Genomic DNA, 19691 nt, shown 5'->3' with positions numbered 1-19691 from the left:
AATTTACTTAAGAAAATAATAAATTTATGATAAATAAAAATATTTAAAAAAATGTGGGTAATGTGTACATCAGTATTAAACTTTAATATTGAGGAAGTTTTCAGAAATTATTTTCTCCAGATAAATAAATAAGCCCGAAGAATTAGATTCTATATTCCTTACATACTGAACAGTATTAAATGAAAAATTGATTAACATTTAAATAAAGAACAAAAATGATTTACTATCAGCAGTATTAAAAGTAGCTTTAATACAAAGATATACAACCTTTTTTTTTTTAATTAATTTAACCCAGAATTGATACGCTGCAGTAGTATCATTCTATGCTGAACAATAACGGCTTTATTAGCAATTTTAAAGTACAGAAGCCTTTGAAGACTAGTCGTGCTGAATCCTAAGAATTTAAATCACGAAACGCTAGCGGCTTTTCAAACTACCATTACTGGATACGCTCGTGGAATAGAATGTTTTATTTTAATTAACACAGAGAACTTTATCAATTCCGTAATATTTTTTTTATGATAAGGAAAACTCTTTTTCTTAAAAAAACTATTTAAATAATCAATCATTTAGGAAGTATATGAATTAAATAAGTTAAAATTAACCTAGTTATGATCTCCAGGATAGCTTTCCTGCTGTTAATCCCGGAAATGTAGATAGAATAGCTGTATTAAAGGGGAAAGTATGTTGATCATGTCAAAAATGGGTTATCGTGTTTTTTTGCAAATCTTTATGATTTAGGATCTAATTAGTTCATCTAGACCAACAAAAAACATATTTACGTATAGTATATATTATGTATATATACATATGTATACGGGTACGTTTGTATGTCCCACTGCTTTCGGCTATATAACTCAGGATTTACCGAACCGATTTTCTTCAAATTAGGTTCAAATAATTCTATATATAGGGCATGATCATATTAACTTTACAAGATTCGTTAAAAGGAGTATATCATGAAAACCCTAATTTCATTTTTCTTCAGAGGCATTTTAGAAAAAACTTTATTGAAGCAAATTTTTACCTACAATTCATATATAAATAATAAAAAAAAAATATGTTCTTAACAGTTGATCTCCCTTAGATTTAAATACAGAGTCCTGCAGAAAGAAGTTCATGATTTTAAATGTAAATAAATAGACATTACAATAGATTACAGAAAAAAAAAATTGTATTTATTCTGAAAGAACAGTGTTTGCCATTTATTTTCACATACCTTTTATTAATTTTTAAAAATTACGTTGTTCATATGCCGACCTTCACTATCTACACAGGTTCTTAAACTCTTCCTGAAATTTCTCATTACTTCTCTTGTTATTTCTAATGGTATTGAGCGTTTTGTTGATGGATAGCAGCTTTTAGACGATCGAAGGTTCTTGGCTTCTGTTTAAAGATTTCAGCCTTTAGATGTCTTCAGAGAAAAAAAATCATATGCTGCAAGATCAGGTGACCGTGCAGGTCATGGGATTCATCCGCTGAAATATATGGCCCTATTATTCCAAATTTAGCAACCGCGGATCAAATTGTAACACAGTCAGAGTTCAGAAGTCGGTCATGAAGTTGTAGGGTTATTATTTTCTTCTCAGTATCGAATGTTTTGTTTGTTAACACAACCCAATAAATGGTCTTCGTCACTTGATAGCGTAATTGAGTTCACTGGAACATTTTTTCAGAACATCCTGGCAAGAAGCACTACGGTTAATCCAGTCACATTTATTTAGCTGCTGCACGACCATAATTTTGTAATTATGAACCTGTAAGTCGGCGTGTAAAATTCTCCTTATAGTCGGATAAGAAATTTGTGACGCAGCCGCGTGTTTAAGAACTGAGCGACGTGGAGACTGTGTAATAGCTTGTCTCACTGCTTCAATATTTTCGGGTGTTCGAACGCTTCGAGGCCTACCGGGTAGTTTCCTTTTCAAAGCTAAATCGGTTGCTCTGAAATTGGGCACACATAACTTCTTATGGGGTGTCTAAGACACCCGTCTTCTTATCGGGTACCGCGGTGTGTCGACCTAGCTGAAAGTGTAAACGAAATAATCGCTACTTACTGATAACAGAATCACAATTTTTAAAATATATTTCAATAGCGAAAGCACAGCTCACCAATCCACGCCATGGTTGTAACTGCAATGGCAAGACATCTGCTATAAAACGCAGTGTCGACACCACGCCCTGTATTATTAGCGTTCCTCTAGCGGTGGTGGGAAATCGTGGAGTTATTTCAACCAGACTCTATATTTTACTTTTTTTGAAAGTTTACTTCATTTATACTGTAGGGCTAAAAATGTTAACAATTTTTTTAAATTATAGATGCCGGATCTAAAAAACAGAAAGGTTTTTGTAAAATTTTTAGCCTTTATTGAACGGGGTGTTAGATTTGAGAAAATTTTATTTGTTAAGCTTGTGTGTTAAACTTTTTTAAGTGTCAAACTTTACTTTGAAAATTTGTTAACCTTAATCTATATATGAATATTTTAGAAAAATTGTTTTTAAAATTTATTCCCCACCTCTAAAAAATATGAATTCTATTTTTTTTTGTTTTTTTATTCTTTTACACTAATAATTTTAATTTTTAATATTATTAGCCGGGAAAGTAAATGGAATACTCTGGCAGATTTTTTTTTTTCAATGTTATAGAATAAATCGAAATAATTAAAATTATGTAAATTATAGTTCACCATAAAAATCTATTGTTCCCTATCCTTTGAATGACTTAACATCTTACATAATAAATCCCTCTAAAAATTTTATGACCACACCTCCCTTGTACACAGATAGCAAAAGGAAATGGAATTTTAGTCTGAAAAAGATCGACATTAGAATGGGCTTTTATTTACGGTGTTTATAAACGATCCTGTTGAACTTTTCATCTGAGTATGTCTTTACAATTTATATCTTTGGTAATAATGGAGTTAAAAATTATAACAATTTTCTAACTCTTATTTATTGGGTTTATTATTATTTAAGACAATAATTTTAAAAATTCTGTAATAATTTGTTACAAGTGAATGTAACATTTGATTACAGAGGACTTGTTTTGGGAATCCTTCGGCACTACAGGTCCTCGTTTTATTGCGGGGAACAACTGGAACGCAAAGCATATAACCTGAGGAATTTGGCTCATAACGACTTGAGGGAGAGCCTTTAAGGATAGCATTGACAATCTGCGGATCAATGTAATTTCTGGAGTGCAGCCTATATGCTGGCTTACGGGTGTAACAAAGCTGCCTGAGTTATTACATTTTTTATCATCTCGGTAGGCTCTATTTTTCCTCTAATGTTGAGAATAATTATGATTCCTCATTCGATTATTCACCTACTCAATTGACCGTTTGCACGATGGTTATAAAGAAGAAAGAATCCCTACTACTGGATAATTACACGAACTGAGAGTCCTATCAAAGCTAGGCGAAAGATGGGAAGGAGTGCTGAAGATAAGGTAGCTATGATCGGGAATAAAACTATAAAGAACTAGACGTACAAACACTAAGTAAAAAGTTTTTCCTCTACTAGTAGAGATGACCATACGTTATGGAAGGTCAGGAGGAGACTTATTCAGCCTCCGCTCCCATTTCCACCTTTAAGGACAGCTACTGGATGGGATCAAAATGTTGGTCAGAAGGCAGAACTATTTTCCGAACACCTAACCAAGATTTTTCGGCCGAATGAGATGGTGAATTGATGATACAGAAATTTATGACTTGTTAGAGAGCTAGATTCCTCTATGTTTACCTATACGGTGATTCATATGTAAAGAATTGTCGCAAGCGATCGGGAAATAGGAGGCTTATACAAGGCTCCGGGGTTTGACTTTTTCTTAATTTTTTGTCGGAGTAGGGGAAAGCTCTACCAGTCGCCGTCTGCCCACTCAACGGGATGGTCCAGTGGTGAACTCGTCTTCCCAAATCAGCTGATTTCGAAGTCGAAGGTTCTAGCGTTGAAGTCCTAGTAAAGTAAATTATTTTTACACGGATTTGAATACTAGATCGTGGATATCGGTGTTCTTTGGTGGTTGTGTTTCAATTAACCAGACATCGCAGGAATGTTCGAACTGTGACTGTATAAGACTAAACTTCATTTACGTTCATACATATCATCCTCTCATGTATTATCTGAAAGGTAATTACCAGAGGCTAAACAGGAAAAAGAAAAGTCGCAGTCTACCCGCACAGAACTGTAGTGAGGGGCTCTCACCGACTAAAACTTCTACTCCTTATACAGCATGCCTCGATACCCGCCTTTGGGCATTACTCAAGGCATAATGTACATTCACGGGTCTCCTGTGTGTTGTTTAAAGAGTCCTGAACACTTCGACAGTAGTGACAACCCCTAGGGGCCCCAATTTCCTCTTTGACCAGACTATCCTCTCCCAACCCGGTCCGGTAGCGCTTACAACGTTTTACTTTTTCTTCTTTTTCTTCTATCCATCTTTTTCTTCTAATTCTTGTTTCATATTTTTTTTTTTTTAATATATACCTGCTCATATCTGAGATGGCATTCCATTTAACATAGCTAGTCAAAGCATTATAATATTCATAATCGAGTAGATATTATAAAACAGAATGCCAAGAGCAAAATTGTAAAAGATTCTACGAAAAAATATCAAACAGAAATAAAATAAAAAAACTTTTACGAATAAGTACAGTCATATGAATATAATAATCGAAATCAAATTGTAATTATCACATTAAAGAATAATAGCAAACATACTTTTGTATAGAAAACATTCACATGTTGCAAAATTGCTGTTGCAGCAAGACAAGTTTACAAACAAAAGTTACATTTTTTTAAAAATTAGGTTATAAAATGATGGAAAAAGTGGATCGGAATCGTCTTTTGGAATGTAATCATTCTAAGATTTTTTGAATTTCAGAAAACTTTAACACAAAACTTTGGTCCTTTCCATTGCTCCCAAGTTGAATTCTTTTTAAAAATGGTGGAAGATGTACATTTTTTTTTTCAAAGAAAGTTTATTATCTAATTTTCATTACTATGATACCTTCGCTTCATATAGTTTCATGAAAACCTTTGCCACTCTCAAATTAGATTTTTTTTAAATTGAAGTAAATGTAAATTTTTATTTAATAAAGAGCATATATATCAATTTTCACGACTGAAAAACCTTTGATTCCTGTGCTACGTAAAATTTTCATTAAAAAAATTTCCCTAACCTCTTAGACAGGAAGTTTTCCAAACTCTTTACGTATAGGCGCTAATAAAACATTCATCAAAGACAGTTCTAAGGTTTACTAATCCGATCGATAGAAGGAAAATAATTATTAAAACAGAATATCTTTTATTAAAATATAATTACCCTACAAAATTAATTAACAATATTTACCATGATAGCTTTTATAAAATATGGAATTTTATTATAAAAAATATAAATTATATAATTTTGCATATATAAATAATATATTACATATATTAATGTGCAATTTTTTTTAACATCAACATCATGGGAATTATTGTGTGTGATGGAAACGAATACAGCCCTGTGTAACTATCCAGTTTATCCAAAATTTGTCTGAAAAATTAAAAATGTTTTGAAACAAGAATTCAAGGTTGTATTTGCTAACTTCAACAATTTTAACCACCTTTTCCCCAAATTGAAATCGCCAACTGACAAACTTAAATAGTCCAACTTAGTATATAGTATTCAGTGTAATGACTGCCAAGGACAATACATAGGATAAACTGACAAAATTTATAAAAGCGTTTGGAGGCCCAAAAGTACCGAAAACATGAAGTTACCGCGTTATCCAAACTTGAAAAAGAAAATTAACATAGTTTTAATTATGAACAAGTAAAAGTTTTAGATTATGATGAAAACAATACTAGGAGATTGATTTTTTTTTAAACCTCCGGGACCACGTTACGTATTACTTTAGAAGATGAGATGACTGACAATTTTTGTAGCTTGTGAAAATGCCATGCCTGACCGGGTTTCGAGCCGGGACCTCCGGATGAGAGGCCGAGACCCTACCACTCGCGCCACGGAGGCCGGTTAAGAACGTCGATGCTTGAAATGATTAATATTTAAATATGTAAAAATTCTATCAACAGAACGGATATTAATAGTTTAAGTGGTGTATATGCTAATATAATTTAATATATTTTATCTGATTTAAATGGAATGTAGAACGATTGATATATAGGATTAGATTTTATTGTCTAAAGAATTGCTATTTAGGAATATGGATTTATTATTATTTATCATATTTCCAGTTTGGCTGAATATTAAGGTAAGTCCAATATTGTTTAACATATGATTAAGTAGGTTTTCACTTTTTTCTTCTTTTTTTGTTTAACCTCCGGTTCCACCGTTAGGTATTACTTCAGAGGATGAGATGAATGATTTGTAGCGTGTGTGAAAGTATCATGTCTGACCGGGATTCGAACCCGGGATCTCTGGATGAAAGGCCGCGACGCTACCACTCGCGCCACGAAGGCCGGCATGTTTTCAGTTATACTTGAGAAAGCTTCAAATTTTTAGCGAAATGTTGTTTTATTTTTTATTTTTTTGTATTTATTTCTGTATAATAATACTATAAAATGGTTGTGTTACCTAAAGAGTTATAAAATAAAATATTTGTTGCTTTATATATATATATATATATATATACGTTACGAAAACAATAATTCTATAGAATGTAATAACAATAAAGTAGTTATTTCATACCAGTTACTGAGATGCTAAATATACCGTTCTATATTTCTAATATTTCAAAGTATATTTTTAGTTAAATTCCACAATAAAACGTTCTAGTGAAGGGGATATCTCAGCAAAAAAATATTAAAAATGAAAGAAAAAACAAAGAAATAAATTTAAAAATTTAATATTATAAAATTTAAAACTGCTATACAAGATAGGTGTACTAATACATAAATAGGATTTTTCCAATATGTCTTCTGAGTTTTTCTAATGCTTTATTATTAGCAAATTATAAATATTAAAAAAAAAAATTAAATAAATGTGTATGAATATAAACTTAGAATATTTATATTTGTTTGGAAGGTTTGTAGCTAAATTCTTACGTCAGGTATTTTTTTTTCAGTCCCGTGTACTTCCTTTGTATAAAACATACTTTTATATAACAAAAGTATTAGTCGACATTCTCATTCTTTGAATGGCACTTGTAAAACAACCCACTATACATTTTACCCAGTTTTAATTAAAAAAAAAAGAATATATATATATATTTTTTTTTTTTGTCAATTAAAACTACGAGTCCTATACAATTTTCCGTTATTTTCTTTGTTATTAGGAATACTTTCTACTGGTACAATATTACTCTATTAATATTTTTATAAATAATGCTAAAATTTTGTTGTATAAAAAAATATATATAAAACTGTCACCCAGATGCTAACTACAAACGAAAACGTTTCCTTTATTCGTCACAGTAATAAAATTTCTTTCTGTTACTGGAGTAAATTATTTGTAATAACTTCGATAGTTATGTTTTATTGATAAAACTAGCTGCAGAGGTGTGCCTAGGCATGCCCTTCGCAGCTAGGCCATCCGGGCGGGTTGCCCTGATGGGCGGCCGGCCTCTCGGATAGGATATTTCAGTGTCCAAAATTGATTACTTCTTGTGAAAATTTTTTTTTATGATGAAAATTTATATACCGAAAGTTAAATTAAAATTTAACTCTAGAAAATGATACAAACGAACTGGGATTTTTCGCTAGAGATCGGTACATTTCAGTGCCTACTTTTTGGTTATAGTTGATTAATTTATGAAGTAAAACATACACATAATTAAAAAAAATTATTATTAATATATATTTCGCATATATATCGATATATAATAATATAATAAGTATATACCTGACCACCACGAGACATGTACTATCGAATCGGAATTTTCCGCTAGTGATCTGTACATTCCGATGCTAAGCTAAGGGAAACACACACACACACACACACACACACACACACACACACACACACACACACACACACACACACACACACACACACACATACACACACACACACACACACAGAGAGAGAGAGAGAGAGAGAGAGAGAGAGAGAGAGAGAGAGAGAGAGAGAGAGAGAGTGATAGAGAGAGGGAGATACTAATGCCCTTTAGTAGTGGAGCTAAGCTGTTATTATTAGTGTACAGTATAGCTTTTTATTTGTATTATTTAAACTGGTCTGCCTACTTGTGGTTTACCTGTACTTTTACTGAATGAAACGATTGTAATTCTGTTCAATAAAATCATTTCAATGACCTTAGACAACGATTGCGTAATAAGCTCATAAATAAAATTCTGAGGAGATATATATAGGGCTTAAAACTTGCTACGAAATATAACCCTTTAATCCAAAAAGAGATTCCCAACCTTTTTGACTAGCTAAGCCCTTTTTAGATTAATTTCTATTGCAGAGCTCTTCGGTCTACCCTATGTCTTACAAGTTAATGGTATTTAGAAGTAATGTTACAGGGGGAGAAGAGGGAATAGGGAGTAAAAGAAGAAAGATAAATAAATATCTAAATAACTGGGTAACATCCATGTAACGAAATTATATTTTAAAAACTTTGAAATTTACCATAATATCTCGATTTATTATCACCAACAATACACATGATATTGTCAAAAAAAAGATCTTTCAAAGTTCAACATTTACCACAAATTATGCATTAATAATTACAACAGATTTTTCATTATTTACATTGTTTTTATTATTCTTTTTGTTTCTTATTCTTTAATCTCATTCGAATATTTTAATTTTGTGGAGTAACCATGAAATGATGGGAAGGAAAGGCAAAACCTATATGGCTCCACAAAGCACAAATTGGGAACTACTGCTATAATCCATAGTTTTATTTTCAACACTTTGTTCTAGGTTTACTTTTGCCCATCCACGGAAGTGGTTAAACGACTTCAGTTTATTTTGTAATAGAAATATACAAAGTGATTCAAAATTTCACGCTAATAATTAGGTAATTGTTAAGACTAATATAAAAAAAAAAAAAAAATCTAGAACATACGTCCCGAAGCGCTTTGTTTTTTGAGTTAATATTTAAAAATATTTTCAAAATATTTCGCCCTGATTTTTGCTCTAAAATTAAAATAAAGTTGTATGAAAACTCTTGAGAAAAAAATTAAAGGGCAAAGTTAATCGATTTGAACTGATAACTTGATAAAACAAAAGGCCTCAAAAGTTATTTAATTAAAAATAATATTAATAACACAGCGTGAAAAATAAAATTTTTAATTCTGTTTTATTTATTTTGAGATCAATAATTACATTTTTTGAGAAAGTTTTTTAACCGCAGCGTCAACTCTCCAAAAGTATACAAATTCAAATTGACTTCCATTATGTGTAAATTAGTTATTTTTTTTAAATTTTTAAATAGGAAGATAAAGAACCTGCTCACAAAATTATTCACATACAATAAAAAACCTATTTTTTTCTAAATTAACTTTTATTACCAAATTACAAAATAAATAATTGTCAGATAGTTTAATTTTTTCCGGGAATCATTATTTTTGTTTTTTTTAATTTTTTTTTTTAAACATTATCAAGAAAATTGTTGTTTTGTTTAAAATTTTAACTTTCTCTGGTACATTTTAACTTGCTGGTTTTTAAATTAAATCAAATTTTTGAAATTCATTTATTTTGTAAATAAAATTTCCTAAAAAAATTATAAGAAATTTTTATTTGTTTTTTTTGTAAGATAAATACGTTAATTTAGAGCAAATAAAAGTAAAAACTTTTTTTAATCAATTTTCTTGAAAAACTACTAGAGATAGAGTTTTTTAATCTTTTATTCAATTTATTAGGTAAAAAAAAATTAAAATTTCCAAATTTCACTCTTTTTTTATTTGCTTTTTCTTTAACTCAATGTTTTCTCAGTTTGTTTTTTTTTTTAATGTTTGTTTCAAATCTTGAATCCTTAATTTAACATACTTCCTGACACTGCCGATTGATAAAATTTTGCACAGTTACTAAGGTCTGGTGACAATAAAACATTCCCCAATTATGTTTGGAAACATCCCACCGTACGGGGGTAAATTACGGGTGCAGGTTTAATAATTTAACATACTCCATGACATTGTATAAATTAAAGTTCCACTTATCAACAATTTTAAAAATGCATATCCTTGTACTTTTGGAACCGTTACTCCATCATTAGGGATTTCTTGTAAGATGTTAATTCAAAATTCAAATGTATAATTACATTTAAATTAAAAATTGTTACGTTCATAATAGTCGTAAACATCTTACGCACCTGACGTTACAGCCTTATTGATGTATAAATTATTTTTTATTTCTTGAAGACCGATTATTTTGAACGAAACAATTTTTAATTTAAACATAATTAATTATTCATTTGAATTTTGAATTAACATCTTATAAGAAATCCCTGATGATGGAATAACAGCTCCATAACAGCAAGTACTTGGAAATATATTTTGAAAATTGTAAGTAAGTGGAACTAATAATTTATACAATTGTATTAATACCAACGGTGCCAAATCCTTAGTAAATTAAATTTTCTTGACATTGCCTATTCATGAAATTTTGCACAGTTTCTAAGGTTGGGTGACCATACAATATTCTACCATTACTTTTACAAACATCCCTCCTTTCGGGGATAAATTAAGGGTGGAAATTACGGTGCAGGTGTAAAAAATCTTTTGAAATCCAAATTAAACTTATGCAATGTATGAAAATAATTTTGCTAATATTGATGTCGCATCTTAACTTCTGAATTATTATTGTGCAATTTTGAATCACTAGATATAAATAAAATATTTATGTATTTATTCCAATTTTATAAGATCGTGGTTATCATAAAAATAATGGTATTATTAGTTAAGAACAATAATGGTTGTAGCCGAATAAGTATAAAACAAATATCGGAAACTCCCGCAGCTAGTCATTGCCAAAAATGAAAAACATCCTCTATTTTCAATTTATTATGGAAAGAGATGGGTGAAGTAGTTTCCCACTGCCTTCTGCACTAAGCTGATGACTATCTATACTTTGAAAACTAAACAACGGAAATGCAAGTTACATTTACTTTTTCTAATTAGCACGTTCATTTTGTTTTCTGCATTTCGATTGGATGAAGCGTTAATATCATTAACTTACAGAGAAGGCAAATTTGATCCTACGTTCGAACGTTTTATTTACGTTGTATATCGTAAGAATGACAATTTTTTTTTTAATAACATGAAACAATAGATTAATGTTTGCTCATTTTTTTAAAAAAGTAAATGGTCAACAAGAATTTTGTCCATTCATCACGGGAAGTAATAATAATACGCGTACAAGAATTTTATCAGTACAGATATATTTTTTTTTTGGGGGGTGTCAATATCATATTTTTAAAGATGATATCACAAAATTAAAATCTGATAATTTAACAGAGTTAAATCTGATAGTATGGTTGTAAAATGTGGTAGAAATAGAAAAAAAAATTGAAAATAAATGAGTATAATTTATAGAAAAAGCAACTCCGTAGAATTTTATAATTAATAATATTAAGTGTGAAATAATGAACATAGACAGTCTTAATACAAACGACACTTGTAATATGTATTAAGTTTTGGTGATAAAACTGTGTTCGAAGGAGAGGATTAATTTTTTAGTTGAATAAAAACTAAAAAAAAATGTTGTAACTGGTTGTTGGAGGTGGGGGAAGTGACTGATTTTGTGGTTGATGAGGAGGGGTGGAAAAAAAGAGTAAAACGTCAGTGGGAAGGAGAAACTGTTGATTGAACGCTTTTGTAGTAAATTTTGAATAAGAAACCACCGTTTAAAATTATCCTGCATCATCGTCGCCACCATCATCATCATCATTGCGGATGGTAGAAATCAAATATTCACTGTACTAGAGTTTGTTTTTGAAAGTTACAATTGTTCAGATTGCTTTATCACGCCATTTGAAATTAGGTCAGGTGTTGCCGCATCGATGCCGATTAACGCCGGCCGGCCGGCGGTTTAACCTCTGGCTGTGCTGAACGTTGCGACGTGCGGCCAACACGCGCGACCTGTGGCTAAGTGAAAGTGCTGCGGTCATCGACCTGGTGCGTGTACGCACCGGAGCTTTCACCGTTGTACTGTCGCTTCAACCGCTGTCAGCTCCCCGTACCTTCATACAACTAGAACCTTATGCAACTAACTGACCACTCTTTATTCCTTTCTACTAACTGTCCCCTTCAATTAGTTATAAAAAAAAACCACGACTAAATAATAATTTGACTGACTCAAAAAATTCGCCTATAGTCATTATTGTTTCTTTTCAAAGAAGATTACATTTATAATTCAGACCGTTTGTAACACGAGTAAAACTTATTAATCTACGATTGTTTATTCACGATCAATAAAAAGTAGTTTTTACTTAAGAAAAAAAAAAAGAAATCAAAATGAACGATTCGTTGCATTTTATTACGCGTTCTTTTAATTTGAAAGAAAAAAAATTATTAACAATTATTGTAATTTATTATTAAACGATTCCTGTTGTGCATAACGATATGGATATTACAGCACAGTTTCATGGCAGAAAAGGATGCATTAACTTGTTGCTCTAGGCTACACCTCTAATTTCCATAACTACTACGACGCATGAAAACCACCTGAAGAGCTAAGGGGATTCTGTCTGGCAACATGCTTTTTATTGTAGGGAATCATGATTCAAAATTAAAAAAACATATTGCCTATTCTTATTTTTAATAGAAGAAAGTCTTCTTTCATGAAACATTTAAAAAACTAATAAATATATTTATAAATTTAAAGGTAACTGAAACAAACAAATTTTTTTTTTTATATCTTAGTACTTCTTCGAAATAATTTCCGATTAAATTTATTTAGAAAGCTACTCAAAATTGATTTGTATGAACAAAGAAAAATAATGCAATATTAATTTTGAAGCTGATCCACTTCTAAATTCAATTAACAATCTGAATAAATTAATTGTTTTTACTAATTTTTCAAAGCAAAGGATTTCGTTTGGAATGTGATTTCCATACAACAAACAATCGTCTGAGATTTTCCATTCATTAAACTCTCTTAAAGAAAATTATTATGTTGTACAAAATAATCTTGATAATCACAAAATTTACTGTTATGATAGTATATGTTGGATCCAATTCTCATCCTTTTGTTTTGGTAAGGATATTTGTTAGAAATAATGTGGTTTTAGCAAAAACAGCTTAAGTTTAAATTGAATGAAGACAAATTATATAATTTTTCAATTAAAATGTCTGCCAGAAATGTTATACAGCATAAAATATCACAATCTAAACTGTAATACAAACATAAATTGTACGTGTTAAACTAAACAGCAGTAAATATAGTCAAGTACCTGGGAGTAATTTTAGGGTGAATCTGTTTTGGAAGATATAAATAAAATAAAATAAGGAATAGGATAAAATATATATAAATTTTATTTCTTAAAGAACTTTTGTTCAACAAATTTACTAAAAATGTTTTTTTTTCTGGGCGATAAACGCTTCCACGTTTTTCATATCATCGCCCAGACACGATATATCTATTGTAAGAAGAAAAGATATATCACATTACATCAAAATTACCATCTGCTTTACGGCAAATGGTATAGATAATTGAAACATTCTTTCTTGAATATTAACGGACAGCCCTAAGAAACCGTAAAAGATTAGCCAACAACATTTCATTACTCCCTAGAATAGTTCGCATGTTAGTCCCTAGGTTGTACTTGCGTCGCAAGTTACAGCGGAGATTAAGGCAATGTATAACTTGGGAGATTTATCTTATTCTGATATAAATCCATTATTGGTAGAACAAAAAAATGTAATAAGAATGATTTCAAATAAAAATAAATTAAGCGAATTTTTCCCATTTTTTTTAAAACAACATCTGCCCTGAAGATATTTGTATTTTTTTAGAAACCTAAAAATTTTTTTATAAAAGGTGTAATATGTATAGATTAATACCCACATATGTCAAAAGTTATCTAAGTAGGAATGATAAATTTGTATTGTCTTTGTGGGACTGTATAGACATTTTTATTCATTTGTGGCTTCAAAGTTGTTTAATATAAACGTAATAATTAAAAAAAAAATGAAACTTAGAGAATACAGAATGCTCTGTTGTACGGTTACTATAAATCAATGAAAATTAAAAATATTTTTAATTTTTTTTAATACTATTATATATATATAGTCGCATCAACAATTAATAACTTAGCGATTTATCAGTGTAATATAATTGTACAGGTAAATTTGTAATCTTGAACAAACTCAGATCAACAACTCCTGAGAAATGTGGTTAACTAATACCCAACCACAAAAGAACACCGGTATCTACGATCTAGTATTCAAATTCGAATAAATGCAACTACATTTATTAGAATTTGAACCTGAGAATTTCGACTACGAAATCAGCTGCTTTAATTACAGAAGAAACTGTTAAAAGAAATTACTATTTTAGGATTACAATATTTATAAATTATTACTAATAATTATGGTGTGAATCAGGCGGTGTGAATCAGAATTCATGCTTCAGTTAATAAAAATTTTATTGTGATGGTAATCCACGACGCGGATTTGTCTACAGAGGGTACCTAAATTTTCATACACGTTATACATGTTATGTTATGTTGCAGAAATTGTTTTATTGAATTTCCTTTTATTATTATTATAAAAAATAAAATTAGTAATTATGTTATTTTTTGTAAATATGTGTGAAAATAAATATAAATAGAATTAAATGTCCAGTTTAAACAAACAGACCAGTATAAAATAATTTTAGATTATTTTTGGAAGAAGTACAAACGTATAAAAAAAATCTCACATCTTTTTTAATTGTTTATAAGTTAATCTACAATATCGATGAAAATTTTTGGCTTTTCTACCACAGACAGTTTATGCTGGATAAGAATGGAATAATAGCTGGGATTTATATTGCTGGTTTGCTTTATCTAGTATTTGCATAAATTTTCATGAAAAAGATTACGCCCACCGGGTTGGTCCAGTGGTGAACGCGTCTACCCAAATCAGCTGGTTTGGAAGTCGATAGTTGTGGCGTTCAAATCCTTGTAAAGTCAGACAATTTTACACGGATTTGAATACTAGATCGTGGATCTAGTATATGGTCTAGTGGTGAATACTGCTGTTCTTTGGTGGCTGGTTTCAGTTAACCACACATCTCAGGAATGGTCAAACTGAGACTGTACAAAACTACACTTCATTTACACTCATACATATCATCCTCATTCATCCTCTGAAGTATTATCTGAAAGGTAATTACCGGAGGCTAACGGAACGGAACGGAACGCAAGAATAGCGGGAGTTTCAATATTTCTCCCTACAGATCGCAGAGCCTGGACAATGTCCCTTGCTGCTGTATCTTTCTATTATTGGGCAGATTTCATCGGTTATTTAGTGGCGGTTATAAATTTAAAGTTTTATTTATGGACGGATTTGGTAATTTGCGTTCCTATCCGTATGGAGCAGCGTGAAATTTATTTACCAGTTCTGACTGTGAGAGACTAAGCTTTTAAGCCTAGTAATCCCGGCGTGATTCCCCTTCAGTCCATCTGCTGAAGTCCTTTCGGTCCAGCACCTATGAGATAGCAGTAGTACCCCTAACGGAGCCCTAGTTATTTGAAGGGAGAAATGCGCCCCATTCTCCGGAGGGAGTCGTATATGCTCACTAAATGAAATTGTGGTCTCTTCGTGGGACGGTGTGGGGTATTGTCTAGTCTTTTATAGTTTTAAAAAAATTTAATTGAGAAAACGGTCACTTTCGCGGCCGTAATTTTCGCGCGGTTTCGATTTATATTTTACGCGATATAGAGGCTCCTAAGCCTGGTTTGTCATTTTTTGACCCTCGTACCGCCTCATCACGATGGTTCGTTTAATATGGCATGAGGCCGTTTTCTTATACACTGTGGAGTACGGTCCTCTCGGCAGATGTCCCGGAGATGGCCATGTTCGGACACGGCCATGCGTGTAGTCCCGAATCGTAGCGAAGAGTGACGTTTCTGACGAACCACGGTGCTCCAAATATCGTCCGCAACGCTAAGTTTTGGACGGCTTCTAATTTCTTTTAACAAAGCTCCCTATGCCGGGTAAGCATATGTTAGTATCGGCAGGACGTATAGCCGAAAAATGAGTAATTTGGTCGCCAGTAGATATGTGCTGGCACTGTTCAGTACTGGGTATAGTGAGGCCCTGACGGCCTTTCCCTTTGGGTCACATATTTAACATGTTCTCCTAAGGTAAGCCGTTTGTCCAGCACTACTCCCAGGTACTTGACTGTTTTCCCAAAGGGGATTTTCTCTCTTGAGATTTCCAGCTGCCTGGCTGGAGCACGTGTCTTGTATGTGAACATCACTGCCACCGATTTTTCACCGTTAACCTTGATTCTCCACATATCGCGTCACGGCTCTACTAGTCTAGTCGACTCCAATTGTCGTTGGAGTCTCTCGATCGCGTAGTCTACACTTCCGGATTCATAATAATATGCCGTGTCGTCTGCGTATAGAGCTGTATTGACTCCTTCCGACAGCGGCATATCGTTGACGTAGGTCGTGTAGAAGAACGGCGACCGGAGGCTAAACAGGAAAAAAAGAAGAAGAATGGAATCGTAGGTGAAATTTGTATTGCTGGTTTGCTTTATCTAGAATTTGCATAAATTTTCATGAAAGAAATTACCCGTTTAGAATACGCCTATAAATTATGTAACCAAGAAGAATAGCGAAAATAAATAGAAGAATTGCGAGCATAAATCCATGATAAATGTTTTCATACCCATAAAAGAAGAAAAAGTAATAAAAATAAAATGAATATATATATATTCATATATATATATATATATATATATATATATATATACACACACACAAACACACACACACACACACAAACACATACACGAGGTCTGTTCAGAAAATGACTGAACAATTTTACTTACGCACCAACGGAGATATTTAGCGATGTGCAGTTGGCAATATTATGTCTCGCAAAAGCTCCTCTGTAACCCACAAGTTCTTAGATTGTTGATATCTCTTTCAAGTATAACGTCTTTTTTATGTGTTAGAAGCGATTTTTGTAATGTGCAATATTCTGGAGCAACGATACAAAGTAAAATTTTGGGTAAAACTGGAAAAAACTTTCACAGAAACGTTCAACTTTTGAAAAAATCTTACGGAGATGATTGCAGTGGATCGTACGCAATGTTCCGAATAGTTTTCACGATTTAAAAGTTGTCGCCAGGCAATTGAAGATGACCTTCAACCAGGATGGCATTCGACTCCAGATAATGACACCAACCTTCAGAAAATCAACCACCTGGTGCGTGAAAATCGCCAATTGACTGTTAGAGAACTTGCAAAAGAGTCTAGAATCTCAATTGGATAATGCCATGACATTTTCACTGGAAAATTGAACGTGCATCGTGTTGCAGCAAAGTTTGTGCCTCATTTGATGTCCAAAGAGCAGAAAGAACATCGAGTGGACGTTTGTCGGCAACTTCTTGAATAAACTGACGACGATGAAAAATTCATTCAATAGATCATAACGGCAGATGGAAGCTGGGTTTACTGCTACGACATTGAAACCAAAGTTCAGTCATCAGAAACTCGGACATTACAAAAATCGCTACTACCACACACACACACACACACACGCACACGCACGCACAGACATACTACACTAAAATAACAATAACACGAAAACTAAATGAGATATCAACTATCGAAGAACATGTGGATATAGAGGAGGTTATGCGGAACACAATATTGCCAACTGCACGTCACTAAATATCTCCGTTGGCGGGTAATTAAAAACATTTTCGGTTATTTTCTAAACAGACCTCGCGCGTGTGTGTGTGTGTGCGTGCGCGCGCGCCCGTTTATATATATATTAATGTTCTTTTTTTTTTAGGGGTTCGAAAACATTTATCAGGCATTAAAATGCTCTAGAATTTTTTTATTTTATTGTTTGGCATTCAAATTTATTTATATACTTGCCTACATACAATTTTTTTTTTTTAAATAAAGGAACTAAATTAAATCATTAACATTAAGAAATTGAAAAGAGCTGAAAATACAGTTGCAGGATTTATCCGTCATGCGGCTGTGTTTCTAATGCACGGCTTATACACACAACTTAATTTAAAATATATATAATTTTATTTAAATATAATATTTTTCATTTATTTAATTCAATGATTTTAACTAAAGCGCGAGCATATCATATGTCATTCGCGAAGGTATGGCGGTACTTTCTTCAGCCTTCGGAAGATGAAATAATTCATCCTCTGCCTTACTTCAGAGGATGAATAAGGATGATATGCATGAATGTAAATGAACTTTGTCGACCATTCCTGAGACGCGTGGTTAATTGAAACCCAACCACCAAATAACACCGGTATCCACGATCTAGTATTTAAATCCGTATAAAGTAAACGCCTTTACCAGGTTTTGAAACTTAGAACTCTTCCAAATCAGCTGATTTGCGATGACGAGTTCACCATCCGACCAACCCGATGGGCTGGGGTGACGGTACTAGCGGCCACTTTAAATACTTTTTTACGCTTTTCTTATTATTAATTTATTTAATTCTACCGGTCACCTATGACGTCACAACATATCAGACTACTACAACAGTTGTACGTCAGTGTTATATTAGCGCTATTTGTTGTGTGGGGAGGTACTAATGACAATAACCCCACTTAGCCACTATTTTATTTAGAAAATTTTTTGGAATGGCGTGCAATTTTTCAAAAATTCTTTTTGGAAATATTATTGTGTTTTAATTATTAACAAATGTGCGTTAGAAAAATAAGACCTTAATTAGGAGAAATCTCAAAATACTGAGGGTGACCTTGTTCTACAGCCTCATTCCCTTCACCTTTTAAGTTGAAAATTTAAAAGAAGTAATCTGAACTAATCCCCAAAAAAGAAGAAGAAGTAATCCCCATATATAGAAGTAATCTGACCAAATTTTGTGAAAATCAGTCGAGTTATTCTGGAGATATAAGGTGATTTAGGGTGTGACACCGAATACAGATGCGTACGTAAGAACATCCGGAAAATTTCCATCTGGTTTTTTGGTTTTTGGGTTCCTTAGGTATAAAACTGTAAAGATCCAAAGAAATCCGATGGAAATCTGTTTTCACATATGCAAGAATATGTCCAATTTTGACATATTCTTGCATATGTCGAAATTGGATCGATTACAATACTTTCTACTTTCTTTTACTTTGTAGCTTTAAAAAACTAAAACTACAGCTTTGCTATAGTGCAAGACGGGAAAGTAAAAATTATAATATTTTAAACTTTTTTTTTTTATAATTAGTTTTTCAAAGTTTGCAAACATTTATATAAAGCTATATTGAAAATCTAGAAATTAATTCCAAGATATCTAAATTTCTACTACGTTGGTTCAATTGTTTTCAGTGCAACTGGGGAAATTATGACAGCCAAGCAAGATTAAACTAATCTATAAGCTGTATTAAAAGCAAATACCAAATTTCTGCGTTGACAGAGAGATTTGCCATTCTTCACTGTTATTAAGCCTATAAAATATAAATTATGATTGTTTTTGTTAATACCTTCACCCGTGTGTTTAGATGATTAAATTTTAAATTTGGATTATTTTGTGTGTATGTACAACAGATCTATATTTCAGTTAAACGACTTTGTAATTTCTAATAGATCCAATTGTAAAGT

The sequence above is a fragment of the Lycorma delicatula genome, chromosome 1 (assembly GCF_047948215.1).
Source record: "Lycorma delicatula isolate Av1 chromosome 1, ASM4794821v1, whole genome shotgun sequence".
NCBI lineage: Eukaryota > Metazoa > Arthropoda > Insecta > Hemiptera > Fulgoridae > Lycorma > Lycorma delicatula.
This window is presented reverse-complemented; position numbering follows the sequence as displayed.